Source organism: Tenrec ecaudatus, chromosome 8 (genome assembly GCF_050624435.1).
Source record: "Tenrec ecaudatus isolate mTenEca1 chromosome 8, mTenEca1.hap1, whole genome shotgun sequence".
NCBI classification, from domain to species: domain Eukaryota; kingdom Metazoa; phylum Chordata; class Mammalia; order Afrosoricida; family Tenrecidae; genus Tenrec; species Tenrec ecaudatus.
The window spans coordinates 54,376,856-54,398,934 of NC_134537.1; the positions used below are offsets into that span (position 1 = coordinate 54,376,856).

General features: G+C 36.8%; 1 non-coding gene across 1 annotated transcript; it reads left to right on the forward strand.

Annotated features, from left to right (window-relative positions):
• Window positions 1–1,783: 1,783 nt before the first annotated feature.
• Window positions 1,784–1,937, forward strand: LOC142455778 (small nucleolar RNA SNORA62/SNORA6 family). The gene has a single exon (XR_012785908.1). It is a non-coding gene; the product is annotated as a small nucleolar RNA SNORA62/SNORA6 family (small nucleolar RNA).
• The last annotated feature ends 20,142 nt before the right edge of the window (window positions 1,938–22,079 follow it).

Genomic DNA, 22,079 nt, shown 5'->3' on the forward strand with positions numbered 1-22,079 from the left:
CCCCATCTTGTCCTCTCTTGAGGAAGTCATTGAGGAAAACCCAAGAGTTACTAAAGATGACCTGAAGTAAGATCAAAAGGAATAAACATCTCCAAAATCTTATTTTTTAAGAAGCAAATCACATATGCAAGATATTTTATAAAGGTTTTCATTATCCCAGTTAATTTTTCTTAAAGCTTTAGTACTTAACCTTTGATAAACTGGAAATTCCATGGATGGAGAAGATATAGAATTCTTTAAAAAGCTGATAAATTCCTGACACAATAGTACATGACTTATAAAAAAAGCCTTTCAAATGTGTTTTGGGAGTAGATTTAAGCAACAAAAATATAGAGAACTATTTTGTGAAATGTCAAATAGTATTATAGGATTATATTTCTGGAAGTAGAGAAATTAGTATGGGTTAAAACAAATAATGATTCAAAAATTTATTGAACAAGTTACGTGTACATTGTCACGATTTGAGTTTACTTTCTTCTGAACATTTATATATTCATTTAAATTCTATTATATACAGGTTATCTACTTTTATTTCCCAATGATGGATAAAGGCCTTTTTGATTTTAGTAAGAGGTCAGTGATTCTGTGAGGACATGTTGAGGTATGGCCTCCTGTTACTCTGGTTACATTGATGGAGTGATTTTTTGACGTTGTCTATTTATTCTTGCTGTTTCTGCTAACATCCTAAATTTGAGATTGTAAATCCAAGAAAACATTTTTCAACTCTTTTATAATGCTGCACTATTAATTTATTAATAGAAACTTCACTAAATATTTTAACATATTAAATTCTTTATTAAGATTCGCAAATTTATGTATGATTGATTTACTGAATGTGCTATTTCATAAGTTGCTTAAAAGTGCTGATCCTATAACAAATTATTTCTACACCCAACCTTTTGTATTTGCTATGCAATCCCAAACCCACCGTTATCTAGTAAAATTTCAGCCCATGGTGACCTTATGTGACAGAGCAAACTGCTCACTAGAGTTTGCAGTTCTACAAGCATTGATGGAAGCAGTCAGCCACAACTTTCTCCCAGGGACCCATTAGTAGATTTCAATCACTGGCCTTCATGCTAGAAGCCAAGGGTTTAACTTATGTACTACCCGCACTGCTTATTGACTTTATAGAGCAGGTGAATTTTGAACTCTGTGAATTAATATATAGTTCTATTCACCTGTCCTATTGTGATTTGTTTTTGATAAAGATCTACTTAATGCTATTATTTTTTATTTATGTCATATGGCTTTCTTTTGGTGGATCAAATACATTTGTATTCCATCATAATTTTCCAATATGATTTTTAAAATATTTTAATGCTTGCTCTAGGAATTATGAGATGCATATTTATCACTGTATACCTACATGTTTAAATGATTTGATTATAGATATAGAAACACTAATTTCGTTAAATCTGTAAGTATTTTTAAAATGAGATATAAATAATTTAATAATTTTGTAAACAATTTACATTGCTTTTTCATGGGATCTAAATAGAAGTAAATTTCTATTTGTATAATAATCTCACATATGTAACCTTATTAGCTTCACAATTATTTGATAATTCTTTAAACGTTTCTTTGTAGATAATCACATCAAGGGTTTAAATCAAGACATTTTGACTTCTCTCATGCCAAACACTATGTCAATGTCTTGCCGTATTACATTGGCTCGGAACTTCCAGCATAATTTTTTTATTTTAGTTTTAAAATATGTCATGTATAAAAACATTGTTAATTTTGCTTTGACTTGTAATAGGACTTCTAAATAAATGATGAGGGTGCACATTGTTAGAGCTTGGAGTTGAGGCCACTGGCTGGCTAATGAACTCGCAAGTGTAGGTAGTGTGCTACATGATGGGCAAGGTTTTCGCTAACACCACAAGGGTCTCAGGCTCAATGAGTGGAGTTTGATAGTAACCCTTGCTACAAGTAAAAAAAAATAATTAAAAAAATAAAAATAAATGATGAGGAAAATGCCTACTTGTAGTCTTTTTGTATTTACCTAATTATTTTTAATTGTGGTACTTTACATTTCTTCATATAGCTCTATATTATCATCTGGTAAGATTTCATTTACATCTGAAGAATTTTATTTTAGAATTTTTATAATTTTATCTATTGGTAAAAGTGGTCTAATTTTAAAACAAAATCTAAAATGTAATTATCTTAATTTTTCCAGGGTATTTTCCACTGGCTATAGATGTCTAGATTGGCATTTTCTTTTATTTACCTCTTCTCCTCGTCCTCCTCTTCTTCCTATATTTAGCATTTTTAAAATACAGTTTTATTATAATTTGATCATCATCATTTCTGATAATTCATCTTTCATCTCTATCACTGTTTTTTTCTATGTAATGTGTTGTTAGTCTCTAGGGCATTGAAGATTTCTTCTTTAATTTTTATTTCAGCAAAATTATAATTTTAGAAAATTTATGATAGGGCTAATTATAATTTATTCTTATTTATTACACTTAGGGTTCACTGACTTACTTGAAATTTTCAGGTGATATTTATCACTATATTTGGGAATATTCAGGCATTATTTTCCTTAATTTTTTTTGTCCCCTACTACATTGTCCTCTCTCTTCCTTTGGGCTGATAGTATATGTATGCTCATCAGTTTTCTATTTCTACAGTTTATAAAGCTAGTGTTATTATTATTGAGTTATGTTTCTCTTTTTTATGCTGTGTAATTTCTGGTATCTATCTTCAAATTCACATATTCATTTATTTATGTTATTTCAAATTATTTATTAAGACAACATAATGAAGATTTCATTTTAGATGTTGAGATTTTCTGTTTTAGTGTTTCCATTTGTCTTTTTGTGTTCTTGGTATAAATTTTTATTATTTAAACATATTTAAAATGGCTGCTCTATAGCTCCCATCTGCCACTAAGATTTCCTTTTTAGTAACCTTGTTTCTCTTGGTTTTGTATATTTTCTTGTTTCTCTACATATCCAGTGTGTTAGTTACATAATCTGTTGTCAATTTAAGACTTGAAAGTGAAGGAGTGGAGTTTAGCCTGCCAATCAGGACTTCATTTGGAGGCACTAAGAGATAAATAGGTCTTTGGAAATGGGACATGCACACAATCCTGCAACACATATCTGTGGACAAGACTCATGGAGCTATGCTAGAAGCCTGGAGGTGAAGGAGCCACCTGAAGACCCCTGCCAGTGTTGAGATGCTTCCACAGGCACTGGATCCACAAGACTTTCTACCCACAGACCTTTGATCTTACTGCATTTGGTGTCATTGCATGTGTTGCGTGGGTCTGAAGAGGAATTTATAAATTGATATTGGATATATGGGCTAATATTGGACTTGTGGACTTGATCCAGACTGGGCTAGAATGTTTTCTCAATATTCAATTGCTCTTGTATAAAAAGCTCTTTCTTATATACATATGAGTGTCTCACTGGATTTATTTCTCTAATGGACCCGGACGAACACATCTAGTAGCTTTTTTTCTTTGTAATTGTATCCTAAGCAATAATTGTATCCTAAGTAAATGAGATTCTGGATTTCTCCCCCACACCATTGGAGAGTGTTGAATTTATTCTAGGAAGCAATGTACTTGATTGTGTTTTCTACCTCTGTTGGCTGCACATGATATTGACACTTAATTGTTTCCATTTTAACTGAAACTTTTTGTTTGCCTCTGAGGTGGTCCCCTTGGTATGTGCCCTTAGTAGTCCATCCATGGTTTGGGTAGAATTTAGAGATGATTTTGTTGCTATTTGCCCCTCAATGGATCCCTCTTTTCACTCCAAAGTTTCCAAATGCTTTGCCTTGATCAAATAGATTTCTATTTGTATAATGATATTACATCTATTAAAACTTAATTTTTCAAGGACAGACAACCCTGCACCTCTCTCATCAGTTACCGAATGCTTTCATTGCTTTCAAAATATTTTAAAAATTATGTGTAGAATTTTCTAAATGTCTTTAGAAACAGGGTTTGTCCAACTAACCTATACTGCTTCTACTATAGGCTAAAATGTTCTAAGATTTTAGAAAAACTAAGTTGGTCATCTTATGCTATTCTAAAGTACATGAGCCACCATCAACAACAACAATAATATCATGATCATTATTCACTATTGTTAAAGTAATTCCAGGAGCAGGTTGTATGATTTTTTTTTGTTTAGCTATATACATGAACTGTAGGAAAAATGACTTAGTCATTATGGCTGGGTTGTGATCCTCAAGGTCAGCAGGTCCATCAGTGGCTTGGCAGGAGAAAGACAGAGCTTTCTCCTGGGAAGAGTTAGAGTCACAGTATCAAACTTCACAGGGGCCCTTTTTCTCTGTCCTACAGAGTCACTATGAGGCAGCTTCAACTCACTGGCACTGAGTTTGTTTTGTTTTTGAGTAATAATAATAATGCCACTACATGTCCCACTATGTTTTCTTGTCATTAATTCTGACTCATAATCACCTACATACAGCATCCTCAAGACTTAATTTCAGTATTTGGGAACCCAATGTTGAAGGCACTGTTTCAATCCATCTTGTTGAGAAGGTTTCCTCTTTTTGCTACCTCTACTTTAAGAAGAACAGTTTCCTTATCTATGTGCAAAATACAAGAGGGAAATCCTTGCCATTCCTTATTCTAAGGAGAATTCTGGCTACATGTTTTTCACAGATGTGTTCATTTTTCTGGCAGTCTATAGTATATAGTCAGCTGAATATTTCATCTCCCTCCTCCATCATGTATGAAAATATTCATATTCTATTATGTGGAACCTTTCAATATGTCACCATCAGTAGTGGGATTCAAATAAATTAATAACTGGTCCTTGGCCCTAATGACCATTTTGAATATTAAAAAAAGATATACCAAAGGTAGTTTTAAAATATTTCATACAGCTAGTACTTAATTAAGAACAATAAAATAGATACTCTAAATAAGATTGTATTATAAGAAAACAAATGAATATTAATAAAATAATAAAAACTTAAACCTATCAAAATTAATGACACTATTATTTAAGATATTTCCATATTGATTTCTGATTGGCATCCTCCATTGCAATAATGTTTGCTGTTCTGGGAGTATCAACGGCTGTGTGATTTATCCTGAGTCATCCTTTCACTGTGGAAGTAGGATTCCATTCCTTTAGAAGTGGACCCGGTAGACAATACTCCGTACGTTCGAAACCGGGGACTTCTCTGAACATATTATTTTCATTTTTGAAAAATCCCCTCTCTTGAACTTGCTGCTATTGTAGCCTTTTAAACACTTTCAGGAATCGCCTAATTCACTCATGATACCTTGTGGGAATTTGGGATATAACACAAAGCTGAATTGAAATACAGCATATCACCCTCTGGTTGCTTGACACTTTTTCTTTATGTTATATGTTTGTTTACTGAAGTAACAAATGCAAGGAAATAAAAATGTAGTATTTTATCCGAAGTCTAATGGGTTTATGAGGTGAATAAATGAATATTACAAGCATACTTCCATCTAATTTTTATAACTATGGATACTTAGAATATGTGGTTGCAAAGATGAATGTGAAAAAAGTAAAGACTGTAAATTTGTGATTTCTATATTGGGTGGCTGTGTAGCACCTACCTTAGAGAGAGTCCTGGTTGCAAGTGCCATTTCAATAAGCCTATCACCGAATTCAACAACAAAAATGATGTAGACTATTAATTCTGCTGACTGGTGCAAGCTAGCTGAAGTCCACCACTGGTAACCTATGAGGTTAAACAGACTTTCCAGATGGGATTCAATGAAGGACTGTAGAATGAAGATATTGTGTAGGATTTCTGAGTGGATCCTATGCAGTCACAAGGGACCTTGTAAGGAGAGGGCAGAAGTAAGTATTGTAGCAGGGGGAGAAGCAGTAGGAAGCAAAGACAGAAAGAACAGCTGCTATATCCCTGGCTTTGGAGATGGAGAATGAAGTTATAGGCAAAAAATAAGTTAGAGAAACAAAGAAATGGATTATTCCATTGAGCTTCAAGAAGTAACGGAATCCTACTGAGACCTTGATTTTCGCCCACTCTGGTTTATGCCCACCAAAATTATTTGCTTAATCAGTGATGTTTTATATTTATTTTATTGGAAATAAAGCATTTAGAGCAAATTATTTGCCTCTATTCTTAAAATTACTTATCTTTAACTTCTTTGTTATTACTTTTGCATTCACATCAATGTATTACTAAATGGCTCTTGAAAGGTGAAGACTATTACAGATAAAATCAATAGTCTTGAGAAACTATCCTGGAGAGCAAAAGAGCTCTTAAGCTATCTTGATAGCCTTTAGCTATCTTGACCATTCAGTGTAGTTGCTCACCTTATAGTTGCTAGTTATGTAATGGCAACACATTCACAAGATATTTATAAATAAATCCTATTTATAACATAAATCAATCTTAAATATTACTGCTACCAGCTGAATTATGTCCCTCAAAAACAGGTTTTATAGAAGCTAGCCTCTATGTCTGTGGTTATATTCTTATTTGAGAATGGATGTTCTTTGTTATGTTAATAAGGTAGGATAGGTGTAGATAGCTTATCTCCAGTCAATCTTTTTTGAGTTATAAAAAATTAAACAGTGGAGCAAAGGAGGATGGAACGAAACACAGCCAAATCACCTATCTCCAAGGTACAAGGAAGCATTAACCAAGTAGACCAGGATGCTCTCCACAAACACAGAAAGCCTTTCCTTAGAGCCAGTACTCTGAATTCAGACTTCTGGCTCTGGTAGTATTATCTGTTAAGCTTTGGACCCATAACTAAAGTTCTGACAATTATCTGATGGCATAGTGGGATACATTTCAACTGCTAACCAGGAGGTCAGGAGTTTGAAGCCCAGAATGGCAGTTTAACTCTGTTCCTATCAAACTAGAAGGCAAATTTACCCTGTCCTATGCATCCCACTCTGCCATCAAGGACTTGTCACCTGTTTAGTTATGAGTTGAAAGCTTAGCAGACATTGCCACAAGAGTTAGCAGTCTGCTGGTGTAGCGGTTATGCACTGGGCTACATTTTAAGGTCTGCAGTTGAGAGCCACCAGCCTTTCTGTGGGAGAGAGATGGGGCTGGAGTTTCAGTCTCAGAAACCCAAAGGGGCAGTTCTACCCTATTCTATTGGGTCACTATGACATTGACTCGATGACAGGGATTTTTTTAGAGAGTTGCTGCGAGTCATCAAACAGACCCAACACCAGTGGGCTGAGTCACTTTACAGGAGAAAGACACCGCTATCTGCTTCTGTAATGGACACAGTTGGCAACTATGGAGGGTCACTGTGATTTGGAGTCCATTTGGTGGCAGTAGGCAAAGGGCAGGCTACTAAGAGAAATGTCTCGACTCAATGCACACTGAAAGCACTTACTAATCTAGGCCAATACATTTGGGTGACCTACCTGACCAACCTTCTCTATGCCCATTGCAAAGGAGGGTGACAACATGCTAAAATTATGGAATAAGATCATTAATATGACATTCCAATGAAATTTTCCTGGATAGTGCAAAATTTCTTGTAGCAGTGCATCAAGGGGCAGCTACCAGAAATCTAAGCTGGATTTAGAAGAGGATGCGGAGTGGACTCTATCAATGCTGACATGAGATGTATCGGTCAAAAGCATAGAATAATATAACTATGCTTACTTGTATTTTATTGGTTATGCAAAATGCACTGAAATGTGTGTGTCATGATAAACCATGGATCACATAGAAAGGAATGGGAATACAGACACTTCACTCTGGTCATGAGGAATTTGTTTATGGAAGAGGAAACAGTCATTAGTATAGAACAAAGGAAGCATGAGGTAAAATAGGGAGAGGTAAAGTCAGCATTGTACCCTTTCATCATAGTGAATCAATCTTTATTCTGAGTAAAGTAGCTGGGAATGGCTAGATGAAGGAGAGAATGACATCAGGCCTCTAGGAAGGTTTATTAATATCCTGTGACATACAGATAACACAACCTGACTGGCTGAGGGTGAAGAGGATTTGAAGCACTTATTGATGAGGGTCAAAGACTACACCCTTTAGTACAGACTACACCTAAATGTAAAGAAAACCAAAATCTTCATAGGTCTGCCAATAGATAATACCATAATAAACGGAGAAAACAATTCAAGATATAAAGGATTTAATTTTACTTGGATACACAATTAACACTCATGGAAGCAGCAGCCAAGGAATCAAATGGCACATTGCATTGGTCAAATCTGCTACTACAGACCTCTTTAGAGTGTTAATGAGCAAAATTTCACTTTGATCACATGCACGATCCAAGCCATCTTATTTTCAATCTCCTCATATGCATATGAGAACTAGATATTAAATAAGGAAAACTACAGAATTGATACATTTAAATTGTGGTGTTGAGGAGCACAGGTGGTGCAATGGTTATGTGTTGGGCTATGAGCTGCATGGTCAGGAGTTTGAAACCACCGGCAATGAAAGACCTCGGGTGAAAGATTGGACTATCTACCCTCCTAAACAGTTAAAGTCTCAGAAAACCCCCAGGGGGTCCCTACTAGATGGTAATTTTTTTTGAAGAATAATACTGAAAGTTCTGTGGACTGGCGGAAAAAGCAACAACTACTTCTTGGAAGTAGTACAACCAAATTTTCGTAAGAAGGGAAGATGGCAAGACTTCCTTTCATATGCTTTGGAAATGTTAGCAGGAGTTACCAGTCCCTGAAAAAGAACATCATGCTTGAAAGTGGAAGGTCCATGAAAAAGAGGAATACCTTCAACAAAGTGGATTGGCGCAGTGTTTGCAAAATTGGGCTAAAAAATCACAGGTGTGAGCATCGTGCAGGCTGGAGAGGGTTTCCTTTTGTTGCAGCAGTGTGAGTTGGAGTTGACTAGATGGCATCTAATCACAACAGCCTCCGAAATTATGAGAAAATTAATTTCTGTTGGTAGCATCTACTTTCTTTTGATAGTTCTGTTTTATCAGCACTAGATAACTAAGATATATCACTGACCATTTCCACTTTGGCTATTTCTTATTAAGATTTCCTTCTTCCTATGAACTTCAGCATTAGATTTTTAAAATGTGTTTTCGATGCCCAATGTGTCCCAGTGCACTGCCTCTCCTGGAAAACTGTCCCGTGTTTCGGTGGTATCAGGTAACTATATCTGTCTTGGACGAATTACAACCAGAATGCTCCTTAGAGGCAGGATACTGAATTTCGTCTCACGTACTGTGGGCATATTGTGAAGAGAGATGAGTCTCTGGGACAGGCAGGCCAGGATTCTTGGTCAAGTTGAGGAGCAGGAACAAAGCGGAGGATCTCAGGGAGATGAACTGAAACCGTGGCTGCAACAATAGGGTCAAATATAAGAACAATTGTGAGGAAGACAGGGACGTCCAGCATTTCTTTTTGTTGTACAAAAGGTCACTATGCATTGGAACCAACTCCACAGGACCTAGCAGCAACCGTGCAGGCCAGTGTAAATAAGAGGAAACGATGTGTCTCTTCAGGCTAAATAAAGGGTCTGTTGTGTTGTCCCATGAGTGGAGACCTTGGAAACCCCTTATTCTGTTGTCATGTTCTATAATAGAGGCCTGGCTTCCTTGTCGCTGAACTTCCCTGGTTTGTGTGGCCAGTCACACCTATACTGAACTTTGTATGAGCAAGGGTAAACTTTTCTTTTGTTAATCTATTTAAATTTGGGAAATGTTAGAGCGAGTTGTATAACTTATTCACCCATATGTCTGTCTCTAATGAAACATGTAATCATTAGCTTTGACTAGAAAGTCTAGTTTTGAATGGCATGACCAGAGCTTCTCTATGCTGAGCACCTGAATGTGCATCCTTTAACGTCTTATTAACCCGATAGGGTAGATATTTTTATAAGAGCACAGCAACCAGAATTTGATGAAACTGGAATATAAATCCATAACTAACTTCTAATACTATGATCTTTTCACTTGAATAGACAACCTCTCTAACCATTCAGAATTATGGAATTCAGTTAAAGATCCTCTTTTTACAAATAGCTATAAAAGTAAATAGGGGGAAAAGTTGGTTAGTTGATTTATTCATCTTGTTTTCTATGAGAGACATTCGACAATGCCAGGAGAAATGTTTTATTGTCACATTGAGAATGTGCAGCACCCTCTACGGAACCGGGATCAGGAATGTGCCTAAATGTCCTGCAATGCACAAGATAGCATCTCAGGATGAAGAAATATTGAGCCTAATGTGCACACAGGGTTGAGATTGAAACACCCTTTTAAGGTGTGCACAGTAAGTGTCAGAGAGAAGATTAAATACATGACATTACCACTACATAATGTCTTTCCAAAAAGGTAATTATTACTGTCCTACAAAGTTTGGCTTACTGTTTCAATTGACCAGCTTGGAAGCATAATATATACAAAATGGAATACTTTTAGTACATTGAGTTTTAGTAAGGGGCAAAAACTGCATCACTATGTGTGTATATTTTAAATGCCCAGTACTTAGATTGAATAGTAGGTTTTTAATTCTTTTTATGAAAAAGAAAGTAAAGGGAAGATGTCTTTAAAGTTGTCTTCTGTCTCCAATGGAACACTTTCTGGCCTTAAAATTAATTTGGCTGGTGATTTATTTTATTAGAGTAAGCCGTATTTCCATTTAAGATCTGGGGATGTATTTCCTCTCAAGCTGTGCATTTATAGTTGCCCCTCCTCTCTTTGGAGTCTTGTAACTCTCAGCAGCTGCCATTAAAGGATAGTCCCCAGTCTGGTGGCTGTGTTTCTAAAGAAATGCGTTTACTGTGCATTGGGCCCTTTTCACTGCCTTCCCTACCGCTCCACAGCAGGAGCTGCGTGGTTATTATGTGCTTGTTTCCCTTTGGTTAAGAGAGTCCCTTGTGCAGAGGTGTTTCAGTAATTGGTATATTTGTATTGCGCAGCTTGAGAAGCTGGTTGCCCCGGCCCCTGCCGCTCATTGCTATTGTCGGAGACTTGACAGTATGGTTGACTAAGAGTCAGAGATTGTCCAACCAGCTTCTTTTTTGTCCAAAAAAAATTCAATCCCCTGAATCTGGATTGTATTATTAATTCCAAGAGCATGAAGTGCATGGCCCTCTATAAAAACAATTTTTACAACCTGGGAGACCACATATTATCTGAGCCATCCCCAAGGTATTTTGATCCATTAGAAAAAATAAATGAATTTTCAGGAAAGGAATGAGAAAAGCATTATATAGAAGACCCCCCCCCCCCAGTATAGATGCCCAAGAGTGGGAAGCTGCGCACTGCTTTAGTATAGTTAGCCAGACAGTCAGACAGCCATGACAATTCTTTCACTGTCTTTTGAGCCTGTTCACCAATTGGTATGTATTTCTGTACGGACACTAAGGGGAACAAGTGAATTGGTTTCACTGATTAACTGTGTCAATTCCCTTGATTTCCTTTTGAATAAGCTGCTTTCTCCTTTAACCCATTGTTTTTCCCTAAAAAATAGTTGGTGACATAGAAATTTGAACTTGAATCCCACCTTGGTCCATTTTATAATTGAAAACTGCCATCAAGTTGATCCGGGCTCATGGCAACCCTGTAGAACAAGAGACAACTGCCCTGCGAGTTTCCAAGACGGTGACTCTTCATGGGAATAGAACATCTCTTTCTCCCGAGGACCTGCTGGTGGTTTCAAACTGCTGACCTGGCAGTTAGCAGCCCAATGTGCATCCACAAGTTCATGAGGGCTCTTGATACCATGAACAATACACCATCACATTCACATAGACATAGTGTAGACATTGTCATTGCAACACATGTATATGAATCTGCATTTGTCAGATAGGTTGAAAATGGCTACAAAGGGGATATTGCCCTTTCAGAACACCACAAAGAAGGAATTGTTGCAGAGGCCACATACACTTAGAATCTCTCACTCGGAAAAGGATTTCCCCCAAATTAAGAGTTTTTTTCACTTTTGGTATGAAACACATCATATGCCTTCTTCCCTCCTTCTTACTCCTTGATCTCCAGCTACATATCATATACCTTCCACAAGTATAGTAAGACTTTATATAAGGCCACTGAAGTGTTGGTGGCTTGCTTATCTACAACACTAGCTACACAGGTCTGAAAGCCTTCCTCGTGCAGAGTGCGGCACACAGAACGAGCTCAGAAACATTTATTCAATGAATAAGTGCCTCTTAGGTGCTAGTTTGAGCAAGGATCAATAAACACAGGGATAAATAACAACACAGAGATAGGTAAAAAACTGAGTTTCTTTAATTAGCATGGATATCATATAGATGTAAAAATTGAAACCAAAATAGCAGTCTAATCTAAGGGTTACAGAAAAAGTAATTGGAATCGGACTGGATGCCAAGGTGCGGTTCCCTGACCAGCAGATCATCAGCAGTACCTTAACAATTGTTCAAAGATTCACATTTCCAGGCCCACCTCCGACCTACTGATCAGGGTCTTTGGAAATGTGGCCCAGCACTGTGTGTTTGCATAGCCATCCCAGCGATGCACATCTTGATCGCACAGTGATTATGGAAATGGTTGGAAAATGCTGCAATCTATTCATGCATACACTTGTCCTTTTGGTCTCAGATATAATGTTAGTCCTAAAATTAACTGCAGTCCTTGTGTCAATGTATTTTTTGAAGGAAACTTCTAAATAAAACCTAGAAATTTGCCACATGCTCAGTAAAAGAATTATTATCTAAACCTATAGCTTTTGCTTTATTTCTTTAAGTAATATATTTCATTTTCGGATTTTGGTACTATGTTAATAGTAGTTTAAATTAGCTGAGAATGAAAGTTTGCAAGAATATATGCCATCAATATTACATGTCACATTGTCAAAGAACTCTATAAATATTAACTTCCACTTTCATCACATTTCTGTAAGGTTAATGCTATTTCTAAATGAACAAGCTGGGGTTTAGAGCTGTTCCATCTTTAAAGGTAGTTGAAATTTCAACAAATTTTAAGACAAGCATGGAGATATGAGGCTGGAAGATAGTGCAGGTCTCCTTTTATTTTGGCCATGAATTATATTTATTTTTGAAGCTTTACCCAAAGGTGCTATGATAGACCTTTTTTTAAAAAATCAAAATAAAAACAGAATTTGTTATGCCCAAGGCATTTTTCATTTTTAAATTATCATATGCAATTTAGGAGAACATGTATCCATATATTTTTTAATCACTTGGCACTAAAAGAATTTTTAAATGTGCCTGCCTGTGTACTTTGTATGCAGGTGTGTGTAGGTGTGTGTGTGTGTGTGTGTGTGTGTGTGTCTCGCGCGCAACAGAAAGGGGCAGGGGAGAAAGAGAGAGAGCATAAAACCTGTAGTGAGCTTATTTAGAGACCTTCACTCTCATTGATTTCTTTTCCTTCTCTTTATCCAAGTATGCACTCTCATAATCTTTCCAAAAATAAACGAACTCTTTTTCCTAGAGTTTGGATATTCACCAAGAAACATGAATTTTGAAGAGACAAAATGTTGGTCCAGCTCTTCTCCAGCCCCACCTGAGAACTGCGAAGTGTGGGCACAGAGCGAATGGGCCCTGCAGGGAAGGTGCAAAACACGGCACTTTTCAGATACACAGCTCCCAGTTCTGAGCTATACATCTGCAAGACAGTTAATCATGCTAATGAGAAACAGATCTTTAGCTTTCTACTTAAAATATTCACCCATCAAGTTTACCAATTTTTCTTCCCCATTAAGGAGAACTTATTAGTGTTTTCTTCTGCCTGTTTTTCCCTTCTTCTTGCTTGGCTCCACTTTTGATTTTCCTCAGCTTGCAATAAGCTACTTGGGACACTAGTGCCTGCAAGTCTGATGAGCAAATTGCTAAAACTCACTACAAGCCATCAAGTTTGATGAGCCTTTCACTGTCATCGGCAGTGACTGTGCAGATATGTGATTTATATTAAGTATGCAATATTTAAATTTAAAGCATAACCAATGAAATGTATGAAGGAGTTTCACAAAGTTCAAGGGAAAATCATATTAAAAGATAATAGATTTTTTCCAAGAAAAAAAAGAAAAGGGAACTCTCTCCTGCGTGTTGCCAGCGGGCGTATTTTGACCAACTTGAACTTTTAAAAGCTGGTGTGTTTCATGAATGTGAAATTAAAACAAACAAAGAGCTTGCACAAACGGGCACTTTCACACTTTGCTAATTGGCGTGTAACATGGTAAATGGTTGTAAAACAGTGTCGTGGTATATGTTAAGAGCAGTCATTTTTACTTCTGGGAAAATATCCGGAGGGGATAATCTAAATTCCTCCAGTTTACTAGCTGTGTAAAATTGTGCAAACCTGAGACTGGTTAAGAATCAGACTCTGAAGACTGCCTGTTGATTCAAATTGCAGTTCAAATACACTCGTGAGCTGTGTTTCCATGGAAGGAGTCCTTCCCTAAAGCCTCAGTCTCCCCATCTCTAAAATGGGAATGACAGCAGTAACTGACTCATTAAATATATGAGACTCCATAAAACAGAGGGCACCTACTAAGTGCTTACCAGATGTTAGATGTCCATTTGACTCATATCTTATAGCTTTAGTTTCCTTATTCGTCTAATATGAATGCAATTTGTTTTTTATCTAACGCAATGACTGGAGATTAAATAAAATGATTCATGCAAAACATAATATGTGATATGTAGTGAGCATACACTATGTGCTTCTTTGGGTAAAACGGTTCATGAAAATGCCTTTATGGCTGTGCTATTTATGAGAGCTGAGGAAATGGCCTAGAAGCCACGTCTGACCTTCTCTCCTTCTCTGACTGTTCAACAGAGGACATTCCCAGTCCACACCAACCCAATGGCAGAGGTCACAGGCAGAGGTCAGGGAGTGAGACAGCCTCCAGCCTGCTCCCTTCTTTACCCTATTCTGACACCAACTAGCCTTCTAATGGGACTCGACTGCTCTTTGGCGTGTGTTAATTTGTTCCAATGGCCACACACAACTCACAGAAAGATTCACCATTATGGAGTTTATTAGGTAGGCAAATTGGCTAAGAAATATTAAGGATATAATTCTTTTATCCACAACATCTCTTCTCAGTCACGCTCTCAGATGTGTCTCTGGTCCTTGGGCCCTCAGCTGCATACATGGCCCCTTGGCCTCTGCCTGTTTCCATAGGCCTGCTGCTCTGCTTTATTGTCTCAGAGCTGTTTCTCTGCTCTGTGCCACATTTTTGGAGCTGTGATCTCTGGTGCCTGTATTATTTTAGACAGAGATCTCACACAGCCTTGATCGCTAGCTCTTCTTATACGTTGGTCATGAGATTCTCATGCTTTGCTTCTGAGGTGACTCACACTGACATACTTGGTGAAATTGCAAAAAGGAGCCCCATATGAGGGCTCCCCACACCCATCTGCCTAGTTCCACCACCTCATTTGGTCGCAGTTACAAACACATGGAGTGAAGAGCCTTTCCAAGTAATTTTTCCTTCAAAAAAGAAGCAAGTAGAAAAAAATAATCTAGATAAACATGGTAGCGTTATGATGTTAATATGTGAAATGTAAATGTTATACACAATAGTTTTCAATATATTAAGCAATAATATTAAAATATATGTTTAAAATATGCTTAAAGATATTATCTGATGAAATCTATGCATAGGGAGGAGAAAAACCATAAAATATACCAGAATATTATTGGTGTTTGTTTTTGTATAGTATTGTTGAATATGTATATTCATACATTTAAAAATATTTTCAGAGTTAGCAAATATTACCTTTGTAACAGGGATGAAAGAAATGCTTTACAAAGGTCTTCAAATATTTTCAGACCTAGGTTTTATTAAAAAAATTCCTTCTGCATAGTTCCTTCAGCGGTACTGCAATCATCGAAATAACTAGCCCATAATAAGTAATTTTATGATGGCTTCCTAATATCAATTCAAATAGTAAATGAGAGTATACACTCGTGGATTCATCGTACACTCCATGCATGCCATGATTAAAATTTAATAATTTATTAAGCACAGAGACTGGCAGATGCACTCAATAAATATTTATTAAATAAATGAACAATTTTATTAAAAATTAGGTTTGACACGGAAATAAGGTTTAAACACCATAACATTATCTGCTATTTTAAGAGAAAAGATGTCTGTCTGTCAGCTAGTGTGACCTAAAGAGACGCTCAAAACCCAAGAAAAAAACATAAAATTCGGCAAACTGTTGAACTATTGCACTTCGCTTGCGAGTTACTTTCTACACTGAATGTTTTGTTGTGTCTTTTTAGATCGATGATTCTGAGCATGTCAATAAATACTAATACAAAAGTACATTAGGCGAATGCGAGTGTAAATGTAAAAAGTACTTTTAATAGAGTCATGTTGTTTCTCAATGCTGTTCTAATGAACGAAGCCTTCATCTCTCTGTTCATCGGGATTCCGAAAACTTTCCACGTCACTTTCTCCTTTCCACATACTAATCATGTGTGGCTGCGGAAACGGAATCCTACGCTCTCTGCTCCATTATGTTCACATATTATATTCCCTTTGCTCAATCTCCAGTCCCAAATGATCATAAATATTAGGGTGCTATTTTGGAGTTTTCTATTAAGTTTCATTGATCTGCCTATTCTTAAGCAATATCAGTCTTGATTGCTGTATCCTTACAGTTGATTGCTCTACCCTTATTCAATAGGCAAATGCAAGTCTTCCAACTTTGTTCTACATCAAAATTGTTTTGGTAATTTCAAGTCCTTTATATTTTAATATAACGTATAAAATCAGTTTGTCAACTTCTGCAAACAATTTCTGGGAATCTATGCCAAACCTGTAAACTAAGTGGGACAGACTTACCATCTTGGTGATATTGAATTTTCCAACCCATTTCTCTGCATTTACTTGAACTTCTCTTAGCAGTATTTGTAGTGATTATTGTATAAGCCTTATACTTCGTTTGTTAGATTTGCCCTCAAATATTCTATTTTAATTTTAATGCTATAAAGTGATTTTATTTTTATATCTGAGTGTTTACTGATGGTATATAGAAAATATTTTAATGTATTAATCTTACCTCACAATATCAGTAAGCTTATTATGTCTAGTAAAATGTTTATGCATTCCTTAGGATTTGTACACATAAATCGTTGTTTTAGTCTGGGTAGACTAGAGAAACAAATCCAAGGAGACTCATATGTGTATAAGGAAGAGGTTTATACACAAGAGCAATAGAACATTGAGCAAACATCCCAGCCCAGTCCAGACCAAGCCCGTAAGTCTGATATGAGTCCATATGTCTGATACCAATTTATAAGGTCCTCTTCAGACTCATGAAACACGTGCAATGATAGCAATGCAGGATGATCACAGACAAGTGAGTGGGCAGAAAGTCTTTGGATCCAGTGGTGTTGTAAGCATCTCAGCGCTGGCAGGGGTCTCTACATGGCTTCTCTGGCTTAAGAGGTCTGGTTGCATTAGGGCAGGCCCATGTGGCTTCTCCAGCTCAGAGCACTACCACCTCTAACGAAGAAAATCAGCAGTCCCAGAATTCGCAGGAGACTGCCATGCCCACACAGAGGTCTCATTAGCTACCTCTGGATTGACAGACTGGACTCCACCCCTAAACTCTTAATCCTCAAATTAACACCAGATTATGTAACCACCACAATCATGTCATTTGTGAATGAAGACAAATGTGTATTTACTTTCAAAATATGCAGATTTATAATTTATTATCATATTATTGCACTTGGTAGACCCTTTATTACAGTATCGAATAGAAAGGCAATCAAAGAAAATCCACACAACACCAAACCCGTTGCTGTTAGATTTCATTGTTTGTATTGAATTGGATTCATTTTCATGAATACGTAAAAATCTAGGTGAGCTAGACTCAACTTCAAGCACACCTATAGTCTGAGGATTTAAAGCCAAAACTACATGGTATGCGAAGAAGCAGACGACAGCTATACCAAGAGTATTAAACTATTGGTACCCAGACTATCATTTACTTACTACATCGGTGCCCTACCTGCTTGATTAAGGTATTTGTTTTCTGGTAAACCTGTGTCTGACATTGTCAGTAAATAACATTGTGAGTTGACCTGACCACCAATTCCCACTGTTTGTGCCAATAGTGTTCACAGATTAAGGTTTTAATCTGTACAAGTCAATAAACCATGTTTTGTGCTTTGTGATTAGCCTACACTTGCATGCTCTCTTTGTCCACTGAGTTTTAAATACATTACCATGTGGTAACTCAAGTACATGATAAATAGCAGGATGTCATGCTCCAGGGAGATGATCGATACGATTCTCTACCACAAAATAACAGCAATATCTCTAAAGCGAACCACATCAGAGAGAAAACATAGAATTTGTGTTCCCATTTGATCATATTTTTAATCTAATAATCCCTAGGTCTTAGGACATGGCCTTGCTGTGTAATCACCCTCATGAAGGACACGTAGAAGATATGGGTACTACTGGAAAGTGTGGCGAAGAAATTAAATGGTGCCTGGCTACCATATAACATAGTATCTGGTGGTCATAAGGCTTGTTTTCAAACAAGCAGCCATCCAAGTGAGACCTCAACTAAACCCAGGTGGAAGAAATACGCCAACATCTGTGATCCAAGAATTGGATAGAATATCATTGAAATATGAAGGAAGGCATGGGATCAGAACTTAAATTGTGAAATTTTTGTTTGGAGAAGGCAATGGATGACAGTGGAAACCCAAAACACATGTGTGGGATTTACACATGGAATAAACCTCTGGTGATTTCTCTGTGCTGATAAATAAGTGATGGGAATAATGTGGTTATCAGACAGAGCATACAGTAGAGAAAATTATAGTATATTGAAAGCATAAATCTGATTTGAATGATCAGAATTTTGTCATTTGATCACCTTTCTCATACATTGTAAGCTTGCTCTGGTTTTTAATATTTTCTGGGTTTTTTGTTTGTTTTTCCAAATTTGGTTTTATCTCTGTTGTATTTCGTTATTGTTGGTAGCCTTCTTGACTCTTTGTTTGAAATTGTCTAAGTTTTTCAGTGTATGGACTACAGGTTGGAGAATCTATAGAGACAATAAGTACAATAGGATTCCTGGGGGCCTGACAGGGGAGTTGAGTGGGAGGATGGGGAGCTGATATCAAGGAATACAAGAAGGAAGAAAGTGCATTGAAACTGTCATAGTGATTGTACAACACTGCTTGATATGAATGTACTATTGAATGGTACGCTATCTAGATGATGTCTTTTTTTTTCTTTTTTTTATTAACAATTTATTTGGGCTCATACAATTCTTATCACAGTTCATACATATACATACATCAATTGTATAAAGCACATCTGTACAGTCTTTGCCCTAATCATTTTTTTCTCCTCTTTTCTTTTTTACATTTTATTAGGGACTCATACAACTCTTATCACCATCCATACATATACATACATCAATTGTATAAAGCACATCCATACATTCCCTGCCCCAATCATTCTCAAGGCATTTGCTCTCCACTTAAGCCCCTTGCATCAGGTCCTCTTTTTTTTCCCCCTCCCTCCCCTTTCCCCCCTCCCTCATGTGCCCTTGGTAATTTATACATCATTATTTTGTCATATCTTGCCCTATCCGGAGTCTCCCTTCCCCCATTCTCTGCTGTCCCTCTCCCAGGGAAGAGGTCACATGTGGATCCTTGTAATCAGTTCCCCCTTTCCAACCCACTCACCCTCCACTCTCCCAGCATCGTCCCTCACACCCTTGGTCCTGAAGGTATCATCCATCCTGGATTCCCTATACCTCCAGCCCTCATATGTACCAGTGTACAGCCTCTGTCCTATCCAGCCCTGCAAGGTAGAATTCGGATCATGGTAGTTGGGGGGAGGAAGCATCCAGGATCTGGGGGAAAGCTGTGTTCTTCATCGATACTACCTCACACCCTAATTAACCCATCTCCTCTCCTAAACCCCTCTATGAGGGGGTCTCCATTGGCCGACACTTGGGCCTTGGGTCTCCACTCTGCACATCCCCCTTCATTTAATATGATATATATATATATATATATACATATACATACATACATATACACATATATACACATACATACACACACATATCTTTTTTTTTTTTGCATAATGCCTTATACCTGGTCCCTTGGCACCTCGTGATCACACTGGCCGGTGTGCTTCTTCCATGTGGGCTTATTTGCTTCTGAGCTAGATGGCTGCTTGTTCACCTTCAAGCCTTTAAGACCCCAGACACTATCTCTTTTGATAGCCGGGCACCATCAGCTTTCTTCACCACATGATGTCTTAATAAATTGCTTTTTGGGGGAATAACCTGAGGATCTTGTTAAAATGTAGCTTCAATGTTTGTATAACTGAGTTAGAAATTCATATGTTCAGCTGTGATAAGAATTGTATGAGCCCCAATAAATTGTTAAAAAAAAAAAAAGAAAAAGAAATTCATATGTTCAGTAGGAAGTGAAGCCAGAATGAACCAGTTTTACTCAAACTCATGGTGACACCAAGTGTTACAAAGTAGAGCTTCTCCACAGGGGTTCCTGGTCTATCACCTTTACAGATACAGCTCTCCAGAGCTTCCTTCCATGGCACCTCTAGGTAACTCAACCTTTGTGATGTAGTAGCTTTCTTTTTCCATAAAGATGTACAGTCTTGGAACCTCACAAGGGCAATTCTTTTCCTGCAGAGTTGCCATGAGTCAGAATTGATTCAATGCTCATGAGAATTTCCCCTCTTTTGTGTTGTTTTCCTTGCTAGTATTTGGTTGAAGATATTTGTTCCTAACTTTTATAAATAAATACATATATATATATATATTACTTATTTAAGGGAATAATTTGAGGGAATTTTATATACTTAAGAGAGTTTGTGTATAACTTATATTAATTAATCTAAATATTCAATATAATTAACTAATGCTTTTCTTTGTGGAATAGTTTTAAATATTAGTTAAATTGTTATTTGTCATTTCAGAATTTCAAGTCCTGTGTTCATTTATATATCATATCTTTATATGAATTTTATATTGTTTCTATGTTATCTGATTTGTTGTCATAGAAATATTCATAATATTCTGATATATTTTTTTAAATATAGACTTGTCATTAATACCTATTATTCTATTCTTGACTTAGCAATATATATATATAGCCTGCTTACTTTCACCCCTTTTAGTAAAGCTAGCAAAAGACTAACTCTTCTTGGAAAAAAAGTTTATTATCATTGATAGTATTTATTATATTTCTATTTTCTATCACATTAATTTTCACCCTCGTGTTTATTAATTGTCATCTTTTGCTAATTTGGGCTTAAATTTTTTCTTCAAAATTTATTTTATTTATTTTAAAATTTAAAACCCTTTATGGATACATAATTTACAAATTATACAATTCAATGGTTTAAATATATAAAACAGCATGTGCAATCATCACATTTTCTTCCTTCTTGTACTCATTATTACTAGCTTCCCATTTTTCCCAAATCTCCCCTTCCATAACACTAAGATACTGTTAATCCAGTTACTATATATGGATTCACCGATCCTGGATTCCATATAATGAAAACATACCAAAAAGCAACAATAGCAAAATAAAATACATAAAAACAATCCAAAAGGTAGAAATAAGGATGTAAGAGAGCAAGAACATGTTGATCATGAATGTGGTCGTTAGATTTTATGTTGACTTGAGACTGGGTGACAGTGTAAGCCAGGGGAGAGTCCAATCTATCAATCAGGTCAACGCTGGATGATGCGTTCTTGGAGATGTCTGTAAAAGAGAAAATAAGAACTCCTCTCTCTGGCCCCTTGTGTTCCTTCTCATTGGGAGTCTGTGTCTGCCTCCAGGGCAGGCCCATGTGGGCTGCTGATGCTCGAAGTCAACTTCCAAGCCCTTGGTGTCCAGTCACGTTCCCATAAACCAGTAGTTTTCAACCTTCCTAGTGCTGTGAGCCTTTAATACTGTTCTTCGTGTTGTGGTTATCCCCAGCCAAAACCTTATTTTAGTTGCTATTTCATCACTGTACTTTTGCTACTGTTATGAATTGGGTAACCCCTGTGAAAGGGTCTTTTGACCCCTAAAGGGGTCATGACCCACAGGTTGAGAACCACTGCTAAACCATGGATCCATGTGATTCTGCACC